The sequence below is a fragment of the Bufo gargarizans genome, chromosome 6 (genome assembly GCF_014858855.1).
Source record: "Bufo gargarizans isolate SCDJY-AF-19 chromosome 6, ASM1485885v1, whole genome shotgun sequence".
NCBI classification, from domain to species: domain Eukaryota; kingdom Metazoa; phylum Chordata; class Amphibia; order Anura; family Bufonidae; genus Bufo; species Bufo gargarizans.
In genome coordinates, this window is record NC_058085.1 from 12061586 (window position 1) to 12088645 (window position 27060).

General features: G+C 43.0%; 1 protein-coding gene across 1 annotated transcript in view; it reads right to left on the reverse strand.

Annotated features, from left to right (window-relative positions):
• LOC122942550 (oocyte zinc finger protein XlCOF7.1-like) overlaps positions 1-24496 on the reverse strand; it is a 238641-nt gene extending 214145 nt beyond the window's left edge. Inside the window, exon 1 of the mRNA XM_044300212.1 lies at positions 24398-24496. The gene's annotated coding sequence lies outside the window, so the exon portion shown is untranslated. The remainder of the gene's footprint in view (positions 1-24397) is intronic.
• Positions 24497-27060: the final 2564 nt, after the last annotated feature.

Sequence of the window (27060 nt, forward strand, 5' to 3'; positions counted from 1 at the left end):
TTGTAGATATACATCATTCCTCATCTAAAAAAAGCTGCAAAAACCACAATGAGCTAGATAAAGACTCCTGTTCCCATTTTTCCAAGAGTGGCCCAGAACGTGATCTATGTGCAGGAACAAGATGTACTCTGAGACCCTTCGGAACAATTTTATGCCTAACATAGCTATCAAGGGACTGAACTTCCCACCAAGACCTCAAACTTTCTTTATACCCCTCATATAATTTGAATATGGACTTCAACGAGGGTGTATCATTGACTCCACCTTCACCTTCCTTCTTAGAAAAAAACTCCTGAGCCTCACGCAATCATGAATCAGTGTCTATGGGTCCCTGTAGAAATCCTGCCATATCAATATTCAATATATCACAGACATGCAAGATGCATTTGCGTAGGGGAAATTATGAAGCCATCACTGAACAAGAACCCCTAAAATCTAACTTTTATTTATATGCAGAAAAAATAGTAAACCTAGGTCATCATACCTACGTTTAATAGATATAAGCTTGGGGCTTACCATTTTATCTGCATATAAATAAAAGTTATATTTTAGGGGTTCTTGTTCAGTGATAGCTTTATAATTTCCACTACGCAAATGCATCTTGCATGTCTGTGATATCCTGGATGGAAAGCTAACACTCAGACTAATTCATGCATTTGTATCCTCCTGCCTGGACTACTGCAATGCCCTATTCATCGGATCCCTGGATAAAGTTCTGCGCCCATTACAACTAGTACAGAATGCAGCAGCCAGACTCCTAGCCAATGCCCCACGTGGCTCACACATCTCCCCAGTACTGCAAACTCTTCACTGGTTGCCAGTAAAATGGAGAATCCATTTTAAGATCTGCCTGATGACATTCAAGGCACTAAATCACAGTGGACCCAAGTACATAGCAGATCTATTGGAACTTTATGCTATGCCCCTACACGGCCCCTCCGCTCCGACAATAAGATGAATTTGGTTATTCCCAGGATCCACTTAAAATCATTTGGTGCACGGGCATTTTCCTATGCAGCCCTTTTTCTGTGGAACTCACTCCCACAATCAATGTGAGAGGCCCCTTCTGTGGACAGCTTTAAGATAAGGCTAAAAACCCACCTCTTTTCCCGAGCCTTTTGAGACTGCAGAATGCAGAGAGAAAAGCACTATAAAAATATCATTATTATTATTATATAGTGATTAGAACTGTATACTAAACCAGTTATACCTGTATGTGTGTTTACTTACAGTTCGAAATTGCAAGCATACAAACCAGATTCCATACAAATTGCAAATACAAACTACAAATCCAAATTGCAAGCGACAAATTGCAAGCTACAATTGCAAACTACAAATAGCAATCAAATGGCAAATAGCAATCCATACAAATGAGTAGAACTATTAATCAAATCTCAGAGAGATCATGAAGTGCTTAAATAACTTAAAGTGAGAGTACAGATCCTGAAGAGAGAAATATATCCACCATTTTATGTTGAATGACAAGATTGAACAGTTGAACCACCATCTTATGCATACCGCCATTTTGTGATATCTTTTCAACATGTGTTTTGTACATGGACTATCTGCTGTGAAGGCTGCATTGTTATATATGAAGAAAAGTTGAAGTTAATAAAGAAGTTATTTGAAGCATTTGCTGTGCTCTTTAAACCTACTGTTTCCATAGAACGGCGATGCCTCTAATGCCACAGCGCAAAGAGAAACTTCATAGTGCTGCCCCTGTCACAGTGGAACTATTGCCCTCAAAGGGCGAAACGATAGAGCTCCTCAACTTGCACAGTAAAAAGCGCATTAGAGCAGAGGAGCGCCAGCATATACTGCCGCGCAGCAACTGTTCCTTGAGTGAGCAAGCAAAGACATCTGAGCAGAGCTACCATACAGGCCATAGATTGTGCGCATTAGTCAAACTACAGCCGACTCTTAAAGTGGCAGAATGGCAAAGGTAAGATAGTCCGAGAAAGAGCGCCAACCCTCCTGCGATCCCTAGAGAAAGAGACGCATGGTGGGAGGCCAAAGTCAAGAGCTAGAGTGCCTGTACGCTATCCATGGAGAGACCACATACTGCAGTCAGCTAGTTTCCCGCCACTAGGCCCAAAACCTGCAGCAGCGTATCCAAGCGAGGCAATCACAAGTCATCACAAAGCATTGCTTTTTATGAGAGACTATGCTAGGTCCTTAGGGGGAACCACAATCTCAAGTGTGACTTCCTTCGCTAACAGAAGTGCCACACACATATCAGAGTCCTTATTTACTTCAGCCAAAAGAAAGGAATTAGCTGAACAACTTGCTGTCAAGAGAGCAGAAATTGAAATGGAAGCTGCCATTGAGGCGCAGCGCCAACTGAACGCTAAAAAGGAAGCTGAAAAGGATGCACAATGCCATCAGATAGAAGCTGAAATGGATGCACAATGCCATCAGATGGAAGCTGAAATGGATGCACAACACTTTTAGATGGAAGCTGAAATAGATGCATAGCACCAACAGATGAAAAGTCTGAAAAGGCAAAAAGAAGTTAAGATCATAGAAGCCAGACTCAGAGTACACGAAGAGGATATGAATCAGAGTAGTCATAGGTTCAAATCTGTTCTAAGTGAAGAAGCAGACTCCTACTTTGCTAATTACACCCATGAGAATGGAAGGTAATCTCCAGCATTTAGTGAGAGAATAAGTTATTATCCTTCCATCCCTGCTCAGAAAAACAAAGAACGGTCTAGTCCAGTGTTAGGAAAAAGTTGTGTGAATTTACCCTCTATTTCTACCAGAAAAGATAACGAAAAGGACTTACCTAATTCAGAACTAAGTGAGAAAATAGAACCGGATGATTCTATTCCTAGATGTCACGGCAATGCTCTGGAGAGTGTTACAACTATTGTCCCAACAGGACAACAGAGAACAGTCCTCGCTAGACTTCCTGTGCCGGAACCCACTGTATTTTCAGGAGATGTACTGAAGTTCATAAAGTGGAAGGCAAGTTTTGAAATAATCATTGAGCATCATTGCTTCAGTCTAATCAACAAGTTATTATACCTTCAGAGATATGTTGGTGGGGAAGCAGAGAAAGTTCTTGAAAGTAACTTCTATAGAAAAGGCGAAGAAGTCTACAAGCAAGCTTGGGAAAAATTTAATGCAAGATATGGTCATCCTTTCTTAGTACAAAGAGCTTTAGAGAGAAATTGAATAACTGGCCTAAAATAGGCCCTAAAGAACACTTCAGAGTTCAAGAGTACGGTGACTTCCTGCAAACATGCAGCAATGCCATCCCACGCGTTCAAGGACTGGAAGTACTGAACGACTATCCAGAAAACCACAGGATGCTAACTAAGCTACCCGAAGAAGTGGCTTCTAGAAGGAATCGCTATGTGACTGAACAGTTAGATCTAGACAAGAACTTCCCAAGTTTTAAAGAGTTCTCCGAGTTCATCAATAAGGAAGCACGGATAGCATGTAATCCAGTAACATCATCATACGTCTTAAAATCCTTAGGCCTCTTTCACACGGGCAAGTTTTCCATGCGGGTGCAATGCGTGAGGTGAACGCATTGCACCTGCACTGAATCCTATTAATTTCTATGGGGCTGTGCACATGAGCGGTGATTTTCACGCATCACTTGTGTGTTGCATGAAAATCGCAGCATGCTCTATATTGTGCGTTTTTCACGCAACGCAGGCCCCATAGAAGTGAATAGGGCTGCGTGAAAATCGCAAGCATCCACAAGCAAGTGCGGATGCAGTGCGATTTTTACCCATGGTTGCTAGGTGACGATCGAGATGGGGACCTGATCATTAATATTTTCCATTATAACATGGTTATAAGGGAAAATAATAGCATTCTTAATGCAGAATGCTAAGTAAATTAGGGATGGAGGGGTTAAAAAATAAATAAAAAATGATTTAACTCACCTCATCCACTTGTTCGCGCAGCCCGGCTTGTCTTCTTTCAGGACCTGGCTAAAGGACCTTTGATGATGTCACTGTGCTCATCACATGGTCCATCACCATGGTGATGGACCAGGTGATGAACGCAGTGACATCAAAGTTCCTTTTCCTCCCAGGTCCTGAAAGAAGAAGAAAGAATACAAGCCGGGCTGCACGAACAAGTGGATGAGTTGAGTTTAATTTTTTATATTTTCTTTTAAACCCCTCCATCCCTAATTTACTTAGCATTCTGTTTTAAGAACGCTATTATTTTCCCTTATAACCATGTTATAAGGGAAAATAATAAAATCTACAGAATACCTAACCCAAACCCGAACTTCTGTGAAGAAGTCAGAGTTCGGATCTGGGTACCAAACATGCCGATTTTTCTCACGTGCATGCAAAACGCATTAAAACGCTTTGCACTCGCGCTGAAAAATAATGCATTTTCCCACGACGCTCCCGCATCCTATCCGGCCCTCACACGCGATGCCTGTGTGAAAGAGGTCTTAGAAGAAAGGCCTGCAAGAGAGATAAGAAGTGCAAGGGCAACTAGCTTTGAAACCAACACAGCAGCTAAAGGTCCAGATACCTACGAGAGCAAGTTCAAAGTCACTACTAGGATCAGTAGAGTCACAGAACCGACAAATCTTCAGACTACCTTCAAGTGTATGTTCTTTGGAGAGAACCACTCCATACATAAGTGCCAACAATTGAAGGAGAAGTCCCCAGAAGAAAAGAAAAAATTTGTGCTGGATAACCTACTGTGTAGGAGTGTAAGGAGTGTAAGAAAAAGGCCACATGCAGCGTTTGCAAAGGACGCCATCCTACACCACTACATGAAGAACGTCCAAAGAAATATAAAACCTCAATACCTAAGATACTGAGGAAGGAAAGAAAGTATCGGTATTCTCTTGCAGAGTGAGGGAGGGAGAGAGCAAAAGCACATCAATGGTTGTACCAGTGTGCATTTCAAATCCTAAAAGGAGGAACAAGAAGGTATACGCCTATGCGCTACTGGATGCCCAGAGTGATGTCATCTTCATTGATCAAGAAATCTGCAATAAATTACAAGTGGCTACAGAACCAGTGACGCTCAAACTCGCCACAATGACGGGGAGAGACACATTAGTGAACAGTCAAAGGACTGAGAGTTAGGGGACTTCATTCAAACTCAATTCAAAATGCAGCTCTATAGTGTAGTGGTTACGATTCTTGGCTGTAATGTAGAAGGTTGTGAATTCGAATACAGCCAGAAACTTTTCAGAAATAAAGACTAAATTACATTCAGATACACTGGGTGTCCCCAAGCACTGACTCCATATATGGACATAGTTATATATGAAGTCAGAGCAGGGACTCCTTAGCCGAACTAAAGTCCCCGACACCCTCCCCTTTGGCAACTGCTGCCAATGCCAATAAGATTATGGGTTGCATCAAAAGGGGCATAGATGCCCGTGATGAGAACATAGTTCTACCACCTTACAAATCACTAGTCAGACAACACATGGAGTACTGTGTACAGTTCTGGGCTCCTGTGAACAAGGCAGACATACATCCAAATCAGGTGAACGGTGTAGGAATTACAACAGTTTGCATCTGTGCCTCCCACTTGTTGAAGGGCCAAAAGTAATGGGACATACTAATAATCATAAATCAAACTTTCACTTTTTAATACTTGGTTGCAAATCCTTTGCAGTCGATTACAGCCTGAAGTCTGGAAAGCATAGACATCACCAGACGCTGGGTTTCATCCCTGGTGATGCTCTGCCAGGCCTCTACTGCAACTGCCTTTAGTTCCTGCTTGTTCTTGGGGCATTTTCCATTCAGTTTTGTCTTCAGCAAGTGAAATGAATGCTCAATTGGATTCAGGTCATGTGATTGACTTGGCTATTGCATAACATTCCACTTCTTTCCCTTAAAAAACATATTTTGTTGCTTTTGCAGTATGCTTTGGGTCATTGTCCATCTGCACTGTGAAGCGCCTTCCATTGAGTTATGAAGCATTTGGCTGAATATGAGCAGATAATATTGCCCAAAACACTTCAGAATTCATCCTGCTGCTTTTGTCGGCAGTCACATCAGCAATAAATACAAGAGAACCAGTTCCATTGGCAGCCATACATGCCCACGCCATAACACTACCACCACCATGTTTCACTGATTAGGTAATATGCTTAGGATCATGAGCAGTTCCTTTCCTTCTCCATACTCTTCTCTTCCCATCAATCTGGTACAAGTTGATCTTGGTCTCATCTGTCCATAGGATGTTGTTTCAGAACTGTGAAGGCTTTTTTAGATGTCGTTTGGCAAACTCTAATCTGGCCTTCCTGTTTTTGAGGCTCACCAATGGTTTTTATCTTGTGGTGAACCCTCTGTATTCACTCTGGTGAAGTCTTCTCTTGATTGTTGACTTTGACACACATACACCTACCTCCTGGAGAGTGTTCTTGATCTGGCCAACTGTTGTGAAGGGTGTTTTCTTCACTAGGGAAAGAATTCTTCGGTTATCCACCACAGTTGTTTTCCGTCGTCTTCTGGGTCTTTTGGTGTTGCTGAGCTCACTGGTGGCGTGCCTTCTTTTTAAGAATGTTCCAAACAGTTGTTTTGGCCACGCCTAATGTTTTTGCTATCTCTCTGATGTTTTTTTTTTTTTCAGTCTAATGATGGCTTGCTTCAATGATAGTGACAGCTCTTTGGATCTCATCTTGAGAGTTGACAGCAACAGATACCAAATGCAAATAGCAGACTTGAAATGAACTCTGGACCTTTTATCTGCCCATTGTAACTAGGATAATGAGGGAATAACACACACCTGTCCATGGAACAGCTGAGAAGCCAATTGCCCCATTACTTTTGGTCCGTTAACAAGTGGGAGGCACATATGCAAACTGTTGTAATTCCTACACCGTTCACCTGATTTGGATGCAAATACCCTCAAATTAAAGCCGACAGTCAGCAGTTAAAGCACATCATGTTCGTTTCATTTCAAATCCATTGTGGTGGTGTATAGAGCCAAAAATGTTAGAAATGTGTCAATGTCCAAATATTTATGGACCTGACTGTAGCAGAGCTGGAGAGTGTTCAGAGGAGGGCAACTAAAGTAATAACTGGAATATTATCAACATTAGGGTTATTCACTTTAGAAAAAAGACAACTGAGGGGAGATCTAATTACTATGTATAAATATATCAGGGGTCAGTACAGAGATCTCTCCCATAATCTATTTATCCCCAGGACTGTGACTGTGACGAGGGGATACCCTCTGCGTCTGCAGTAAAGAAAGTTTGTACACAAACATAGAAGAGGATTCTTTACGGTAAGAGCAGTGAGACTATGGAATTCTCTGCCTGATGAGGTGGTGATGGTGAGTACAATAAAAGAATCCAAGAGGGGCCTGGATGAATTTCTGGAGTGTAATAATATTACAAGCTATAGCTACTAGAGAGGGGTTGTTGATCCAAGGAGTTATTCTGATCAACTTGCAGGATAACAGGTCGAGCTAGATGGACAAATGTCTTTTCTTGGCCTTATATACTATGTTACTATGTAAACTGCACATTAGATCTACCTACCTCGAGATCGCATGCCTACCTGTGAAACAGCCAATGAATGGGAGCACCTATCTGTCATAGCTCATGAATTGTCCCTGCTGAAGGAGTCTGGTGTTGGATTGTTGATAGGTTACGATTGTCCTGAAGCCTTGGTACCACAAAAGGTAATCACAGGAGGAAAGGGTGAACCCTACGCTGTTCTAACTGATCTAGAATGGGGTGTTGGAGGAAAACAGCAGATCGCAAACTCAAGACAGGTGACAGGATTGTGTCATCGAATATCTATCCAAGAGTTACCAACTGTAAGTCCAGCGAAAGTAATCAAGATCCTTGAATCCGACTTTGCAGACATAAGTTCTAAAGAAAATAATGTATCTCAAAAAGACAAAGTTCGTACACACTCTAGAAGAAATTATTCAGCAGAATCTACAAGGTCATCTTGAAATGCCCTCACCTTTTAGAGAACGACCTGGTCTGCCAAATAACAGAAATTTTGCCCTAGCAAGATTGAAATGTTTGAAGAAAAAGATGGGAAGAGATCCCAAATTCAAGCAGGATTATTTTAAATTTATGGAAGGCATTCTCGAAGAAGGACATGCAGAGAAAGTTAATAATCAGCCTAAAGAAGGAGAAGTGTGGTACATCCCACATCAAGGTGTCTACCACTCAAAGAAACCAGATTAGATTAGAGTAGTATTTGATTGCTCAGCAAAGTACAATGGTGTTGCATTGAATGATCATCTACTAAAAGGAGCAGATCTTACAAACTCTCTGCCTGGAGTACTCTGTAGATTCATAAAGTATCCCGAAGCGGTCATGTGTGACGTTGAAAATATGTTCCACCAGTTTCATGTGAAGAATGAAGATAGAGACTTCCTGAGGTTTCTATGGTGGGAGGATGGAGATACAGATACAGAGCCAGCAGAATAAAGAATGAAAGTACACTTGTTTGGAGCATCATCATCTCCAGGTTGCGCCAAATATGATATAAAGTACCTGGCTAATCAGAATGGAAAGGATTGCCCATTAGCAGCAAATTTTCTGAAGAAAAACTTTTATGTAGATGATGGCCTCATAAGTCTAGAGTCTACAGAATCTGCAATCAAACTAGTGAAAGAAAGCCAAGACTTATGGCAAGAGGAAACATGCGCCTTCACAAATTCATCTCAAACAACAGAAGGGTACTGGAATCCATCAGTGACTCTGAACGTGCAGCAATAATGAAGAATGTAGATCTTAATTATGATCCTCTTCTAGTTCAGAATGTACTTGGATTGGGATGGAATGTAGAGAACGGCAAGTTCTTCTTTGAAGTATCTATTGAAGAGAAAGTTGCAACTAGACAAACCATTCTTTCCGCAGTGGCTTCTATATTTGATCCATTGGGATTCTTGGCCCCAGTAAAAAGAAATACTGCAAGAATTATGCAGACAGAAGTTGGGATGGGATAAGCCCATACGTGAAAATTTGAGGCCAAGGTGGAAGAGTTGGATATGAGACTTGCAAAACTTGAGAGAAGTATGAATACCCAGATGTTTTGTACCTCATGATTTCAGAAAGTTCAAGAAAATAGAACACCATCACTTTTCAGATGCCAGTAGTTATGGTTAGTGCTCCTACATCAGAGTGATAGAAGAAGAAAGGATACACTGTTCCCTGGTTATGGGGAAGGCCAGAGTTGCACCTACCAGTATTCAGACAATACCAAGACTTGAACTGACAGCAGCTATTGTTTCAGCATCAGTAAGCAAGTTTCTGAGAGAAGAATTGGAGTTGAAAACAGATGAAGAATATTTTTGGACAGACTCATGAATTGTCCTAGGATACATAAACAACGAAGCTCGAAGATTCCATATCTTTGTCGCCGACAGAGTTGAGAAAATTTGGGACATTGGCATCACATTGACACAAAGCATAACCCAGCAGATCATGCTTCAAGAGGCCTGAATGTGAATTAAATAATTTAAATTGGTTCACAGGTCCAGAGTTCCTTTGGGAAAAGGATATCACGCCCAGTAAAGGTTACACAGAATTGTCTATGGGTGATCCAGAAGTAAACGTTGTACAAACATTGAGCACTGCTGCCAAGTATCAAGATGACATACTTGAAAGACTAGCCAGATGTTCAAAATGAAATACAGTCATAAACGTAGTAGCTCGAATTCAAAGTTTGGGAAAGACAAATCAGAACTGTGAGAAATGTGTTTAGTTCTGTGGTGAAAAAGAACACCGGAAGAATAGATGATGCTTCACTTAGGACCCTATTCTATGAAGTAATGTCTATTGTTAACAGTTGTCCACTTACAGTTGATAACATTAACGATCCAACAAGTTTGCACCCTTTAACTCCCAACCATCTACTTCACCTTAAGTCTGATTACATACAGCCACCTTGCAAGTTCACCAAAGAGGATTTATATGCCAGGAGGAGATGGCGAAGAGTTCAATATCTATCAGAACTGTTTTGGAATAGATGAAGGAAAGAGTACTTAGCCAATCTGATGCTAAGAAGTAAATGGCAAAACACCCAGAAGAAATGTCCAAGTTGGTGACATACAGTAGTGTTAGTAAAAGAAGAAGATTTACATAGAAGTCAATGGAAATTGGCCAAAGTTCTAGAATTTCAAAAGGATGAAGACAAACTAGTAAGAAGAGTGTTTTTACAAATAGGAGACTCAAAAAAGGAAAACGTCTCACTACTCTACTCAAGTTGGAACGTCCTATACAGAAGTTAGTTGTTCTACTTGAGACTGATAAAAGACATTTGGAAGTTGAGAACCTGATGAAAAATTCCTCAAATTCATGTTCAAGTCCTACCACTTAGAACATAGAATTAGGGTCCATTCACACGTCCGTGGATGTTTTGCGGATACGCAAAACACGGACACCGGCAATGTGCGTTCTGCATTTTGCGGACCGCACATCGCCGGCACTAATAGCATAAGCCTATTCTTGTCCGCAATTGCGGACAAGAATAGGGCATGTTCTATTTTTTTCGGGAACGGAAATATGGTCCCAGAAGTTCAGGTCCGCATTTCCGGATCCGGGCCGCACATCTTGCGGCCCTATAGGAATGAATGGGTCTGCAATTCCGTTCTGCAAAATGCAAAACAGAATTGCGGATGTGTGAATGGACCCTTTAGGTAATTTTGGTGGGAGTGTAGCTGGCCAGCTAAGACCTGTCCTAGTTTGCTAATATGCCTTATATGTGTATACAGCTAGACCTGCCAATAGCATTAATACAGTTCCTATGTTTATGTGTTATGGACAAAAGCAGAGTTATATACCGTGACGACATGTTTTAGATGTCATATAACTGTCATATTTTGTGTTCACAGAAGCAGAAAAGGATAATCTGCCTTTAAGACTCATTTAGTAATGTAAGGTAAGCTCAGTGACACAGCAGAAACAACAGAAAGCATAGTGTTAATCTGTTGTTGCTGGGCAGAAGTCTAGACCAATAATAGCCAACTTCTCACACACAGCAAGAGTTTTGACCAATCACAGCCAGCCTCACACACAGCCTGTCTGGGAATTCCCCTAGCAGGAGCTGCTAGAATCATTATTCACCAGAGACACAAGCTGAAGAGACATTCACTCCACTGAAAGCTGTGTTTTATGGAAGCAGAAAGGCCAGTTGTATGATGTTCCTACTGTTAATATAGTGATTAGAACTGTATACTGAACCAATTATGTGTGTGTTTACTTACAGTTCCACCTAATTGCAAATTCAAATTGCACGCATACAAACCAGATTCCATTCAATTGCAAATACAAACTACAAATACTAATTGCAGGCGACAAATTGCAAGCTACAATTAGCAATCAAATAGCAATCCATACAAATCAGTAGAACTATCGGTCAAATTTCAGATATACCTCTCAGAGAGATCATAAAGTGCTTAAATAACTTATAGTGAGAGTACAGATCCTAAAGAAAGAAATATATCCACCATTTTATCTTGAATGACAAGATTGAACAGTTAAAACACCATCTTATGCATACCGTCATTTTGTGATATCTTTTCAACACGTGTTTTGTACATGGACTATACGCTGCAGAGGCGGCAGTGTTATATATGAAGAAAAGTTGAAGTTAATAAGTAACATAGTAACATAATACATAAGGCCGAAAAAAGACAATTGTCCATCTAGTTCGGCCTGTCACCCTGCAAGGGTCACCGCCAGATATCTGAGAAGCTCTGACAGACGTTCTTCAGTACCTCTTGCTTGAGGTTCTTTTGTTTTGCTTTCGTTTTGTCATCTCGTTTCCCTCTCTCAGCTGTCATCTAGTTGCACTGATTGCATCCCTTTAAATCCCCTCCCATACTGCATCACTTTGCGGTTTATACAACTTCCTGGATTGTGCTCATGCTAGAGTCTGCAACTGATGCTTCTACAGATAAGTCTGTTCCTTTATTTGTGTTTTCCTGTTGGCTTGATCCTAGGTGACCCTGACTCCCTCCGTATTAAGTGTAGGGAGCCAGTGATCGTGTCCCCTCACTATTATAGGGTGTTCAGGTGTCATACAGTCGAGGCACGAGGGCATGCAATTATCAATCATAGAGATCTTTGCATGGGCTGAGAAGTCAGGGAGAGCGCTAGGGCTTTTACAGGGATCACCCTTATGTTCCTTAGTTTGGGATCAAGTCAGTCGGATCTTCATTTGTTGTCTTCTAGTTTTCTGCAACACCATCCGTGACATTATAAACCGCTAAAACAGTCTTAAGCACGAATCCAGTTTCAGCCTTGATTGACCGCATGCAGGGTCTTTCACTGGAGGTAGGTATCAGATCTCCGGAAAACTGTTTGAGGTGACCGTTTCTGCTTGCGTTCATGGAATTTGTTATGAGCCTAAAATCTCGCTTCCAGATACATTTTCCAGGGGTAGTGAGCATTTTGTTAGTTTTAGAGAGGCTTGCAAACACCATTTTCGCCTACTTCCCCATTCCTCTGGTGATGAGAAGCGGAGGGTAGGGATCATCATCTCGCTACTCAGGGATAACCCTCAGTCCTGGGCCGTTTCGCTGCCGGTGGGGGCACGGCCCCTCCGTCCAGTGGATGAATTTTTTTTAGCCCTGGGTCAGATATATGATGATCCGGATCATACTGTTCAGAATTTCGGAGATGGGCAGCTGATACTGGTTGGAATGATGCTGCACTCCGAAGTCAATTTTGCCATGGTCTTTCAGAGGGATTGAAAGATGCATTTGCCTTTCATGAGAGACCTACCTCCTTGGAGTCGGCCATGTCTCGGGCTGTTCGTATTGACAGGCGTCTTAGAGAGAGAGGAGAGATCACTCTTTCCTGTCATACTCACTCCAAGGACAGTGGGGCTCCTGAGGCACAGGAGCCTCAGTCTCTCTCAATCCTCTCTGAGAAGGAGCACATGCAGCTGGGTTTGCTTGCCTCTAATAATAGAGGATTCAGCTCTCAGAGGAGGGTTTGTTTCTGTTGTGGAGGTATAAATCATTTGGCAAATGTTTGCTCCTCTAGGAGAATCAGGGAGTTTTTTGAGGGTAATAAACAAACAAAAAGAAAAAAGTCCTCTAAAAACGTTCCATCTGTTACTATTGGCAAGGTTGATGCGGAAATTGAAGGTTTTCCGTTTGCTTGTAGTTTGAGAGATATTTGTAGATAGTGGAGCAGCTGTCAATCTCATTGATAAGCAATTTGCTATAACACATGGTTTCCAGGTATGCAATTTGGGAAATGACATACCTGTTTTTGCTATCGATTCCGCTACACTTTCTCAAAAATCATTAAAGGGCATAGTTCACAATATCCGTTTGACTGTGGGTGATGCTCATGTTGATGATGTGTCATGTTTCGTCCTAAGCGGATTACCTACTCCTCTGGTGTTGGGGCTACCCTGGCTCACTAAACATAACCCCACCATTGATTGGCAAGCGAGGCAAATAAATGGTTGGAGTGACTTTTGCAGAGAGGATTGCCTCTCGACGTCTCTTTCAGAGGTTTCTACTAAGACTGTAACATCTTTTCTCTCAGAATTTTCAGATGTGTTTTCTGAGAGTGGTGTTCAGGAGCTGCCCCCTCACCAGGATTATGATTGGCCTAATAATCTCATCCCAGGCGCCAAGCTGCCTAAATATCGTTTATACAATCTCTCCCAACCTGAAAGGGTCGCTATGCGTACTTATATCACAGAGAGCCTGAAAAAGGGACACATACGACCTGGGAGGTTGTTTGTGCCTCTCGCTTTACGACATAAGGTTTTCAAGGAGCATCACGATACGGTCGTTGCTGGGCACCTGGGGAGCAGAGCCACAGTGGATCTTTTTGGTCGGAGATTCTGGTGGCCGGCTCTTCGTAAGACGTTTGAGGGTTTTGTGGCAGCCTGCGAGACCTGCGCTCGTGCCAAGGTCCCTCATTCACGGCCATCGGGTCCTCTCCTCCAGTTACCCATTCCTTTCCGCCCTTGGACGCATCTGTCCATGGACTTCATTACGGACCTGCCTCGTTCCTTGGGGAAGACTCTGATTTTGGTAGTAGTAGACGGTTTTAGCAAAATGGCGCATTTCAATCCTTTTCCTGGGTTACCCAATGCTAAAACGCGTGCGCAGACATTTGTTGATCATATTGTCAAACTGCATGGCATTCCTTCAGACAGTCTCGGATAGGGGCACGCAGTTTGTTTCCAGATTCTGGAAGGCTTTCTGTTCTCGCTTGGGGGTTCGGTTGTCGTTCTCTTCTGCTTTTCACCCGCAGTCGAATGGCCAGAACGAACGTGTCAATCAGAATCTGGAGACATATCTGCGCTGTTTTGTGACTGAGAATCAGGAAGATTGGTGTTCTTTTTTGTCCCTTGCTGAGTTTGCTTTAAATAAGTCCTCGGATAAGTCACCATTTTTTGGTGCATATAGGTTTCATCCGCAGTTTGGGACATTCTCCCAAAGGGGTCTTCGAGTTTACTTGATGAGGAGAGATTTTCTTCACCTTTGTTATTTATTTGGCAAAAGATTCAGGGTAATCTGAAGAGGATGAGTGAGAGATATAAGCCTGTGGCGGATAAGAGACGTGTACCTGGTCCGGACCTGAATCTGGGTGATCAGGTGTGGTTGTCTACTAAGAATATCAAATTGAAGGTTCCCTCCTGGAAGTTGGGTCCTAGATTTATTGGGCCTTACAAGATCTTGTCCGTCATCAATCTCGTTGCCTTTCGTCTTGATCTTCCTCAGACTTGGAAGATCCATAATGTTTTTCACAAGTCCCTATTGAAACCTTATGTCCAACCCACTGTACCCTCCTCTTTGCCTCCTCCTCCGATTGTGGTTGATGGTAATCTTGAATTTCAGGTCTCTAGGATTGTGGATTCTCGTATTGTCCGCGGTTCTCTCCAGTACGTAGTTCATTGGGAGGGTTTTGGTCCCGAGGAGAGGATGTGGGTCCCAGTGACGGACATTAAGGCCACTCGTCTCATCAGGGCTTTCCATAGGTCCCATCCTGAGAAGGTGGGCTCTGAGTGTCCGGAGTCCACTCGTAGAAGGAGGGGTTTTGTCATCTCGTTTCACTCTCTCAGCTGTCATCTAGTTCCACTGATTGCATCCCTTTAAATCCCCTCCCATACTGCATCACTTTGCGGTTTATACAACTTCCTGGATTGTGCTCATGCTAGATGCTGTAAATGCTGCTTCTACAGATAAGTCTGTTCCTTTTTTTGTATTTTCCTGTTGGCTTGATCCTAGGTGACCCTGACTCCCTCCGTATTAAGTGTAGGGAGCCGGTGGTCGTGTCCCTTCACTATTATAGGGTGTTCAGGTGTCATACAGTCGAGGCACGAGGGCATGCAATTATCTATCATAGAGATTTTTGCATAGGCTGAGCAGTAAGGGAGAGAGCTAGGGCTGTTACACGGCTTACCCTTTGGTTCCTTAGTTCTGGATCAAGTCAGTCGGATCTTCATTTGTGTCTTCTAGTTTTCTGTAACACCATCCGTGACAGGTTGGTCATGACAAATGTCATCATCATAATCATCAGTACATATACATATATATATATATATATATATATCATACCGAGTGCCAACTTCCTTCCCTAGCTGTGCCTGGGAAAACTCCATGTCCCTCTGCACCACAAACTTCATCTCCTCCACTTCCTCTTTTATGCGACTTCATCCGTCCAGGGTTCCTATCAGCTACAGGATCCCCAGAAAGCTGTGGAGGTTGTTGTTCTTTCTCTAGTCCTTGTTGCATCACTGTGAGCATTTGTTTATATATAAATATCAGGTTGATAATGTTAGCCATGTTAATGCTTGTGGCCTACTCTGGTGGCCTCTTCGAAAGGTTTGAGTATGCTACACATGGCCCTGATGAGCTGCCACTGCCTGTGCTCAAAATAACATATGCTCTGCTGTGGTGTTCTCATGCATCATGTAAATCATGAATCTCTTTACGCTGCTCATAGCAACGCTTCAGCATATGTAAGGTGGAAATCAAATGGTAGAAAGGCAGACCATTTTGTCACTTCACATTCAGAAGGGCCTTTTTAGCCACATACAAATGGCTGGACAGTCCCCTGGACATGACCAGCACCATCTGCAAGCCACATTGCTTTTTTAAAAATTGATGCACCACTAAATTTATGATGTGTGCCATACAGGGAACAGGTGTAATTTCCCCCAAATTAAGTGCAGCCACAATGTTCCTTCCATTGTCACCAACCACGTTGTCCAGTTGTAGATGGAGAGAAATCCAGCAGGAAACTTGCTGCTTAATGCAAATTACCAACTGATCTATGAAGCTTCTCTTGTCTATGCTCATCAGCTTTAAAGAGGACCTTTCATGTGTTTTTTTTAGTTTAGATGATTGCAATTACACACCGGTAATTGGTTTTTACTCTAGCCTCCACAGCGGCACGATTGACAGGAGGATTACCCCGCCTCCCCCAGTGACAAGAAACAACGTGGAGATCTTTAAATAGCCCCCTCCCCTTACCTGCTCCAGTAAATAACTGAGAAACTCTGAAGTGGATGCAACATAATATTATTTATCTATTAAATCAACAGAATAAACAAAATACCAGAGGAAAAAAAATAAGTCTCTTGAAAAAAAATAACATAAATGTGGAGGGAAATTTCCCTGTACTGCTGTGGAGGCTAGAGGAAAAACCAATTACATGTAAGTAATTGCAATCTTTCCAAACGCCTCCACAGCATCACGATTGACAAGAGGAATAACAGAGAAATTAATATTTAGGGAGGGACTACAGCAGATAACACTCTGTGAGAAAAGGATAAGTCCTTATTTTTTAACACGTCTAACTGATAATGTCTGAAAAAAGTGGAAGATGAAGACCAGGTAGCTGCCTGGCAAATCTGTTCCAGAGGGACGTCCGCTGTCTCAGCCCAGGAAGTCGCAACTGACCGCGTTTAATGAGCTCTAAGTCCTTCTGGAGGAGAGACTCTTCTCAAATTATAACAAAACAAAATTGTTGATTTGATCCATTTGCCGATGGTTGTTTTGCTTGCTGCCTTTCCTTTGTTTGGCCCTGCAAACTGAACGAACAGTCCATCCGTCTTCCTAAATTCTTTGTGTTAAGATAAGCCAACACCGACCTCCGAACATCCAGATTTTGGAAACGCTTCTGTTCCGGACAGCCTGTTGGGGATCCCAATGATGGTAGAGACACTTCCTGCAAACTGGAAATTCAAGACAACCTTGGGCAAAAAAAGAGGGAGAGTGTTTTAACACTATCCTATCATCTCTAACAGTTAGATATGGAGGTCTACATGAAAATGCCTGCATCTCCCCAACTCTCCTAGCTGTAGTGATTGCCACCAGAAAAATTGTTTTAAATGATAGCAATTTCAAGGAGGTTTCAGATATCGGCTCAAAGGGGGACTCGATTAGAGTTGATAAAACCAAATTTAAATCCCATGGGGGAACTGTAGATCTGAATATAGGTCTGACTATAGGTTCCTTTCTCCGGGCCCCTTTCACAAATCTTTTAATAAGATCTACTTCTGCCAGTTTAGCATCTAAAAACGCATTAAGGGCTGATATCTGGACTTTAATGGTGCCGACTTTTAAACCTTTGTTTAACCCCTTCAACCCCGTAGAAGGTTGGATCTCCTCGGCTTCCGTAGAAGGCAGTTGTGTCGCATCGGGTCCCCGCCACAGCATCGTGGGGATTCGATGCGAATCCACCGGGGCCCGGCGGATACAGCAGGGGCCCGGCTACTACGGACTGCCGGGCCCCTGCAGTGATCGCGCGCGCACTGCTCGTCAAATTGCGAGAAACTCAGTGGTTCCTATGACGTAGTAGTACGTCATAGGTCGGGAAGGGGTTTAACTGGCCTCCAGAAAATCTAAAATATTAGAAACCATAAAGGGGCCAGAAGTCTTACTTTGTGTAAACTTTAAAAAAGCTTCCCAGATTCTATTAAACATTTTTGATGTAATAGCTTTTCGACTGCATAGTATTGTAGAAATTACTGCCTCTAAAAGTCCTTTTCTTCTTAATAATTCCCGCTCAGGTTCCAGGCTGCCAGTTGAAGCTGCGTTGACCTGGAATGTAAAACTGGGCCCTGATGAAGAAAATCTGGAATATTCGGTAGAAATATCCTGCTGACATCCTGAAGAGTAGGGGAAACCATGACCTTCTTGGCCAGTAAGGTGCTATTAGGATTAACCTGGATTTTTCTTGTAACACCTTATGCAGGATCTTCGGAATTAATGCAAATGGAGAAACGCATACAGGGTCTCGTTTGGCCAAGGCTGGGAGACTGCATCGATGAAGAATGGGCGATCTCTGAAGGATAGGGAGCTACATTTTTCTGTTTGTCTGTTTTGTTGTGTTGCAAACAGGTCCAGGTCTGGAAAAACCCATTTTTGTGTTATTTGAAGAAAAACCTGTCGATTCAGACTCCACTCTCCTTCTTTCAGGACATCTCTGCTTAGAAAGTCTGCGACTCTGTTGTCTTTTTCTTTTATATGGACTGCTGTGATTGAAAGTATATATTTTTTTGCCCATCCGAAGATCTTTTCTGATACTTTTGCCAAGGACACATTTTTTGTACCTCCCTGTTTATTCAGATAAGTGACCGCCGTGATGTTCTCTGATAAAATTTTTATCTCTCATCCTTTTATTTCTAAATGAAGTGTTTTTAAGGCCTCCCAAACCGCAGATAATTCTCTTAGATTGGAGGAAGACAGACTTACATTTTTCTCCCATGTTCCCTGTACAATGGACAGGTCTGAATGAGCCCCCCAGCTGATTCTGCTGGCGTCAGTTGTAATAGTTATGGTGTTTGTTTGTCGCCAAGGTACTCCCCTGCAAAGATTCCTTCTGTTTTGCCACCAATTTAAGGAGTCTTTTACATAATGGGGAACGCTTACCTTCTTCTATAATGAGGGTATACTTTGGTCCCAATTCTTTAACATGAACACTTGAAGAGTCTGAGAATGCGCTTGTGCCCATTTTACAGCTGGAATTGAAGAAAACATTAGACCCAATACCTTAATTACCATTCGAATCATCACTTTTCTCCTGCTGCGGAATAGAGAAATTTCCTGGTTGATTTTTGATAGTTTTTCTGTTGGAAGAAAAGTTTTCATAAAATTTCCAAATAACAGAGTCCAATAACATGTCCAAAAATATCTTCCTTCTTTCGGGATGAAGATTAGATTTTTCTAGATTTATTATCCATCCTAGTCCTTCTAGATCATGCTGTACAATATTAAATTGTTCTTCTAGTGTCTTTCGACTCTGCAGCAATAAGAAAATAGTCTAAATAGGGGATGACAAGTATCTCATTTTGATGTAAATCTGCTACGGTCTCTGCCATTATTTTTTAAAAGACCCTCGTAGCTGATGTGAGGCCAAAAGGAAGGACCTGGAATTGGAAATGGAACACTTCTTTTCTCTTTTGAATTGAGAATCTTAAATACTTTTGGTGACCGCTGCATATTGGAATGTGATAATATGCATCGGTCAGATCCAGAGTTGCCGTGAAAGCGTTCTTCCTTTGCAGGTTTATCGTAGATTTTATCGTCTCCATTTTAAAAAGTTTGTACTGGAGATGAAGATTTAGGCCTTTTCAATTTCTAATTGCTCTGTACGAGACTTTTTTTTTTTTTTTTTTTACTAGAAACACTGGAGAATAAAAACCTGTTCCCTCTTCTCCTGGAGGGACTGGAACAATGGCTTCTTTCTGAAGCAGTATCATCACCTGGTCTAGGAGCAAAGACTGAACTGTTTTTGACTCTCTGGTGATCTGAAAAACATCTAGAGGTATGGAAGAAAACTCTAGTTTTAGACCTGCCTATATTATGTCTAATACCCAAGGGGGACCTGGAAATTCTTTCCCAAGCTAGAAAAAATTTCTTTAGTCTTCCTCCCACCCTGCTTCTGGCGTCATTGATTTGTAGATTTCTGGGAGGAATTTGTTGGGTTAAAGAGAAAACCATCTGGATGAAAAACCTCTTTTTTTCTGATCCTGTCTACCCCTTGTGGATGAGCTGAAATTTCGTCTTTGACGAAAATTTCTGTGATCTGATGGAAATCCTTTTTTCTCCCAACCCTCTAAACATAAGGTCCGGCACGGATTTTGGCTGTTTAGATTCTTCTAAGTTTAAGGTTGCCCTTATTGCTTTTAATAGGGAATCGGTGTCCTCTATGGAACAAAGTGGACAAGCAGACTCAGAGGAGTCGGATCCAGAAGTTAACTCCCCTTCATTAAAATCATTCTCTTATAGATCAACTTCACAGGGGGCGGACATAACAGACATGGAAGTGGATGGTTTCTGAGATGTGGATGCTAATTCTAACATTATCCAGTAGAGAAGGAGATTATTTTCCAGACATTTCACACAAAGGTGTTTCTTATGACCGGAAGGCAGTTCTTTTTTACAAATGGAGCACTTTTTTACACTCTGAGAAGAATCAGCAGATTTTTGTGTCTCCCTGACCTAGGGAATATACAGTATTAAAAAAGTGCATTCAGAAGGGAGCAGCCTTAGGCTACATGCACACGGCCGAAGTGTTTTGTGGTCCGAAAGTCGCGGATCCGCAAAACACGGATGGCGTGCATGCGCATTCCGCAATTTGTGGAACGGCACGGACAGCCTTTAATATAACTGCCTATTCTTGTCCGCAAATCGCAGACAAGAACAGGACATATTTTTTTTTTGCGGGGCCAAGGAATGGAGCAACGGATGCGGACAGCAAACTGAGTGCTGTCCACGTCTTTTGCGGCCCCACTAAAGTGAATGTGTCCGCATCCGAGCCGCGCGGACCAAAACAACGACCATGTGCATGAGGCCTTAGTAATAAAAGATTGACATGGATAGCCCCTCACCCCTGGTGAAAAAGATTGTATTCTGCTCAAAACGTGAGAAACCAGTGAACACACATCATTAAACCTCCCAAAAGGAGGCAAGCTTACCGGGCTGTTGGCTTTTGACGGGTCTGCAGATTTCCAGACGCTGTCTAATTTCCCTGGTGCCGACATGTTACCAGTGCAGCTGTTCAGCAGGAAGCTGGAACCACTTCCCTCCTTTCTTTTTAAACTGCTCGTTGTCCAAGGGGACGTACGTCATACAGATGCGTCACTGCAGTTCCATTCTGCAGCGAGATCTCGCCTGCCACGCCCATCCTAACGCGATACTTCGCACGGACGCTGCCCGGGGCTGCCTCCACCGAAGGACTTGTCCCCAAGATGCAGGAAGGACCGTACCGTGAGCCCCGCAACCCTGCTCTCCGCCCAGCACACTCTCCTTACGGATCTTCAGCCGGGGGTGTCAAAGAAATAAACAATCCTGCCGGAGCGCTTTTTCCGGCAGGAGAGTCTCCACGTATCCCCAGAGGGACAGGAAACAACTGGAGCAGGTAAGGGGAAGGGGCTATTTAAATCTCCATGTTTTTTCTTGTCCCTGGGGGAGGCAGGGTAACCCTCCTGTCAATCGTGCCGCTGTGGAGGCGTTTGGAAAAATACCTTTCCTTGCGGGGTACACCCCGCTGATGCTGCCACCCTGTCTGTTTTTTAAAAATGTTGCACGCCCCGCTGTGACGCTCTAAACTGTGAATGGATCGTGGCACAGCCAGGGAGAAGAAGACGCCCATTGAGAAACCCTGGAGACTCCTACCGATGCTGAATATTAACCTACTGAGCAGAAAAACTGCAGGGGGGCACAGCGAGGTGTAGGAGCGATATTTGAGAAAAACAGACAGCATCATCCCCCCCGTACGCCACAAGGAAAGGTATTTATCTAAACAAAAACAAATAATTTTTTTTAAAAACCACATGAAAGGTCCTCTTTAAGACAACATGGGAATGCTTTCCTTTGCACATATAAAAGGAGGGAGTAGAAGTGGAAGCAACAATCTGCTCTGTTTTTGTTGGGGATAGGAGGATGTCCATTGAAGAGGACGTGGATAAACACCTGGTGTAGGGTCCCAGATAATCAGCAATTGCAAGCTGCAGCATGGTGGCCAAGACCATACACTGGTTTAAGACAACCGGTTCCACTCAGAACAGGCCTTGTCATGGTCGACCAAAGAAGTTGAGTGCACATGCTCAGCTCCATATCCAGAGGTTGTCTTTTCAAAATAGACGTATGTCGTCATGGAGGAGTGGAAGATGATTCAAGTGGCAATCTGTGAAGCTCTAGTGAACTTCATGCCCAAGAGAGTTAAGGCAGTGCTAGAAAATAATGGTGGCCACACAAAATATTGACACCTTGGGCACAATTTGGCCATTCTCACTTAGGGGTGTAATCACGTTTGTTGCCAGCGGTTTAAACATTAATGGCAGTGTGTTGAGTTATTTTGAGAGCACACCAAATTAACACCATTATACAAGCTGTACACTGACTACTTTACATTGTATCAAAGTGTCAGGTCTTCAGGGTTGTCCCATGAAATGATAGAATAAAATATTTACAAAAATGTGAGGGGTGGACTGACTTTTGTGAGATACTGTAGGTACCAGCAGCAGATCCTGATGATTTCCTTGCCCAAATGCATTAAGCATGGCAGAACATTCCTCAGACAATCATTAGTAACCTCATTGGTAGGATGCCAAGGCGTGTAAGTGAATGTATTTATGCACGTGGCTCTCATACTTAATACTGAACAAAGCGAGATGTTTTGCATATTTTGTTTTCGTTTCTTATCATTTGCAAATCATTAAATTGGTTCTCCAAGATTTTTGTCAGCACATGTCATCAATATCAGCATGGGTCTGACACCCTGCACCCCCACCTGTTGAATAGTAGCTGTGCTTGGCAGTGTTATAAACACTATAAGGGTCCATTCACACGTCCGTTTTTTCTTTCCTGATCTGTTCCGTTTTTTGCGGAACAGATCAGGACCAGATCTGGACCCATTCATTTTCAATGGGTCCTGGAAAAAAATCGGACAGCACAATGTGTGCTGTCCGTTTCCGTTGTTCCGTTCTGCATGTCCGTTTAAATATAAAACATGTCCTATTCTTTTCCGCAAAATTCGGATCCTGGTACAATACAAAGTAAATGGATCCGCAAAAAACGGAAGACATTCGGATGTCATTCCGTATGTCATCTGTTTTATGCGGAATCCGTTCCTGGAAACACATAACAAATTTTTTTATTTATTTATTTTTTCAATTTTTTTTCAAAGAAATCCAAACAACTTTATTTGATTATTGAAATTTATACATGTTTCCGTTTTTTGCGGACCCGCAAAAAACGGATGACATACGGAAACATTTTCAGGAACAACGGATCCGCAAAAAACGGACCGAAAATCGGGATATAGGAAAATACCTTACATATTTTTCCACTATACACATTATATCCACTATAACAGTGACATCTACAGCACCTCGCCCCTTAACACTGCCGCCCCCACAGTGCCCCGTCCCTTAAAATTGGACCTCCACAGCAGCCCACCCCCTTAACTTTGACCTTTACAGCAGCCTTCCCCTTTAACAGTGACATTCACAGCATAACACCTCCTTGACAGTGACCTCCACAGGGGCCCGACCCTTAACAGTGTCCTTTTGAACACCTCACTCTAAGACAGCAGCGCTGTGCTGTCTGAGCATGAGCTGCAGGAAGAAAGCCACCCTCCTACCCCTGCAGCTGACAGAAGTAGATTTTTACCTTCATTTTTTTAATCCCTATTGGCTCAGGAGTGGGAGTGGTGTGGCCTAAGCGGATCAGGGGCGTGGCTTAGTGGGATCTGGGGGCGGGGTTTAAGTCTTTTGAGGTTGGGCACATTGTGGCAGGGGGCATGTCTGGACTCCTTCCTGTAAGAGTGACACCGCTGGGCACTTTACTGGCTCATTTGCATATCAAATAAACTGGATTTTCAGAGGATAAAAACATCTATTGCTGGAACAAAGGCACATCTTGAAATAGGGTACTAAGTGCTATTAGGCCATGGCTTTACTTCAATAGCGATTATCCTGGTGACAGATTTCCTTTAAAGCTCATCTACAGCTGTGAAAATAAATGGCTGAGTTGTTATGGAATCCTGGAGTAAAACTGTATGTGGAGGCTGAAGGACCTGAGAGCTTCTATTGGCTGATAAGGGTCATGTGACCAAGCTTCTATTGGCTAATGCATTTTTCGAAAATATCTCAGGAACGGTACGTCCTAGAGAACTGAGACCCGGTCTAAAACCTTCCCGGACACCTTATGTACCCATGTGCCAAATTTCGTGATTGTAAAGGAGACGGCGTGGATTCCTTTAGCGGACATACACACACACACACACTCCGCTTTACATATTAGATATATACTGTGTATAACCTATAACGCTGTCACATTTCCATTCATATTTAATTTGAATTTTAGCTGAATAGGTGAATATAACACTGAAAAAACTGACAGAAGACAGAACCTAAAAATGTAACAAAATTATACCATCCAGTGAAGGAGTAGAATCTTAGAGACCTCTCTGCTTTACTTAGTGGTCACTACTCACCTGGCTGGTTATCTGTAGGAATGTCCTCTGTACTCTGCTCATCACCCCTCACATATGTCTCTGTACCATATATAATGGTCAGATGTTCACCCGGAATCACAAGCTGTGAAACAAATATTGTAGAAGTCATAAGACGGTTGGAGAAGTCGTGTAGAAGGTTTTATATGACCTGAAAAAAACGACCAAAAAAATGACCGGACAGCTGGAGTTATCTGACCCAAATATCTGCAGGTCTCCTGTATACAGTCAGGAACAGAAGTATTTGAACACCCTGCGATTTTGCAAGCTCTCCCACTTAGAAATCATAGAGGGGTCTGAAATTCACATTGTGGGTGCATTCCCACTCAGAGACAGAATAAATAAATAAAAATTCAGGAAAACACATTGTATGATTTTTAAAGAATGCATTTGTCTTGCACTGCTGAACATAAGTATTTGAACACCTGGCAAGCAGCAAGAATTCTGGCTCTCAAAGACCTGTTACTGTGCCTTAAAAAGTCCACCTCTACTCCACTTATTAATCTAACCTAAAGGGCTATGGGGCAATTGCCAAGCAGCTTGGTGAAAATAGATCAACCGTTGGAGCAATTGTTAGAAAATGGAAGAGGCTAAAGACGACTGTCAGGCTCCCTCCGACTGGGGCGCCATGCAAGATCTCACCTCGTGGAGTATCACTGATGATAAGAAAGGTGAGGAATCAGGCCAGAACTACAAGGGAGATGCTGGTCAATGACATGAAGAGAGCTGCTACCAGTTTCAAAGGTCACTGTCGGTAGAACACTACACCGTCATGGTTTCAAATCATGCATTGCACGGAAGGTTCCCCTGCTCAAGTCATCAAATGTCCAGGCCAGTCTGAAGTTTGCCAATGACCACCTGGATGATCCAGAGGCGGCAGGGAAGAAAGTCATGTGGTCAGATGAGACCAAAGTAGAACTTTTTGGTCTAAACTTCACTCGTCGTGTTTGGTGGAAAAAAAAGGATGAGTTGCATCCCAAGAACACCATCACTACTGTGAAGCATGGGGGTGGTAACATGATGCTTTGGGGGTGCTTTTGTGAGAAGGGGACAAGACGACTGCACTGTATTAAGGAGAGGATGAATGGGGCCATTTATTGTGAGATTTTGAGCAACAACCTCCTTCCCTCAGTCAGAGCATTGAATATGGGTCGTGGCTGGGTCTTCCAACATGTCAACCACCCGAAGCACACAGCCAGGATAACCAAGGAGTGGCTCCGTAACAAGCATATCAAGGTTCTGGAGTGGCCTAGCCAGTCTCCAGACCTAAATCCAATAGAACATCTTTGGAGGGAGCTGCAACTCTGTGTTGCTCGGCGACAGCCCCAAAACCTGACAGATCTAGAGGAGATCTGTGTGGAGGAGAGGGCCCAAATCCCTGTTGCAGTGTGTGCAAACCTGGTCAAGACCTACAGGAAATGTTTGACCTCTGTAATTGCAAACAAAGGCTTCTGTACCAAATATTAACACTGATGTTTAAATAGTTATGTTTAGTGCAAGACAAATAAATTCTTTAACATCATCACTAAAGCCAGTCATTGGCTGCAGTAAAGCAGATGACCATGCCTGTGCTGGCAGGGAAGCAAACAACATTTTTACTGGAAGATGGAAACACAGGAGCTGGCACACATAACCGGAGTTGAGGGTAGACTAGACTTATCTAGATCATGCATCATTCAGGGAGCATGTCTTATTTCTCCCAAATACAAAGCAGCCACAATGTTCCTACAATTGTCTCTGACCACCTTGCCCAGTTAGAGTTAGGTGAGGAGACAACCAGCAAGGTTGTTTGCTGCTTGATGCACTTTAGAAAGTATTTGGCTATGTGGCTACTATCACCCATAAGGATCAACTCTAAAACAGCATGGCAACACTTCACATGATAGGAAGAAGGGGGAGTGGGAGCGATGTTCTGCCCTGCTTCTGTTTGGGACAAAAGGCTATCCATGGAGGAGGCCGATAAGTGCCTGGTATCGGAACAAACGTGGAGGTGTCAATAGGACCTGGCCTTCTTGCTACAGTACTGCCTCGCTGCAAAAAACATTGATCCAATGGGCTATGAAAGGCATGAACTGTTCCAGTCCGCAACCGTTGCTCCAGGTGTCCATTGTGTGCACCTTGCTGCACAGCTAGAATTGCAAGGAGTGGCCTACATTCACCGCCACTTGAGAGTACAAAGCAGGGATGGCTTTAAAAAAATAAAATAAATGCCAGCTAGATGACTTATAGTAAGGCTGAGCACATGCCATTAGCCAGGTATCTCCACAGAGACTGCACCACCAGCAACTTGTGCAAGCAGAGTTGTTTCTTGGTCACACATTCCATTATCGATGGCCGATGGTGGGACAGAATAGCAGAAGGCATAGTCTGAGAAGGAGAAGCAGTAACTAATGATGACTTGGACACAGTACTGCACATGGATGCTGCCTGGCTGCCACAAAGGAAACTGGGAGAAGGAGGAATCTCTTGTTGTGGTAGCTGGCAGACACCTCTGTCACTCCCATGGCTTATTTTAATCTGGCAGATCTTGCACAGGGCATTGCTTTTGTTTTCCAGCACCGTGGAGAAAAACTGCCAGACAGGAGATACTTGTACACTCCACACAGAGCTAGCTGCAGCCGAGCTTGTTTTAGGTCTGGCATGTT